This window comes from Ursus maritimus, unplaced genomic scaffold, assembly GCF_017311325.1.
Source record: "Ursus maritimus isolate PB19 unplaced genomic scaffold, ASM1731132v1 scaffold_33, whole genome shotgun sequence".
In the NCBI taxonomy this organism is placed as follows: Eukaryota; Metazoa; Chordata; class Mammalia; order Carnivora; family Ursidae; genus Ursus; species Ursus maritimus.
The window spans coordinates 18,986,273-18,987,016 of NW_024425897.1; positions in this window are offsets into that span (position 1 = coordinate 18,986,273).

The window sequence follows — 744 nt, forward strand, 5'->3', positions numbered from 1 at the left end:
GGGGGGGGGGGCGAAATTACAGGCGGAATCAAAATGTGTAAATTATAGGTTTGTGTTGTAAAGAGGCCTAAGCGCGCCCGCCGGAGAAAGGCGCTTGTGGGTTCCTAGCGGACCCGAGCCAGCTCCGCGCGCGCCCCTGCGCGCCGGGCGTTCGCGGGCTCCGTCCCCAGGCGCGGGCAGCGGGGGCGCCGGGAAGCAAGGCCGCGACGCAGGCCTGGGACTCTGTCCCACAGTGCGTGGCCTCGCCAGCCGGAGAGAAAGGGACCAGGCCCGAGGACCAGCGGCCAGGACGGCGGGAGCTGGGGCCGCTGTCGCCGCCCCCGGCCGTCACCGCCGCGATGGCCTTCTGGCTGCAGCCCGGTGATGAGGTTTCATCGAAAATGCCGTTCCGTGCCCAGACATGAGAGGAGCGAAAGCTCATGTAAGAGTTGAGATGTCGGTGCCGCCACGAAAGCGGGTGGTAGCAGCGTGTTGGAAAGAGTTTCAGAAACATCGCCGTTCAAAGCTCTTCGGACTTAATTTTCCATCATTTGGCTTTTCCTGGGTCTTTCCCGCTTTCTCTTCTGTCTTATCTCTTCTTTCCCCCCTTTCATCACGTTTTCCCTAACTGTCGCTTCCTTTCCCCTCTCCCCTCCCGGGCCAGCCTGCCTGCCTGCCTGGCAGCCTTCCCTCCTGGATTCCCTCTTTCCCATTAGATGCTCAATTTTTTTTTTCTTCTTTCCTTTCTTTTTCTCCTCCACAGTT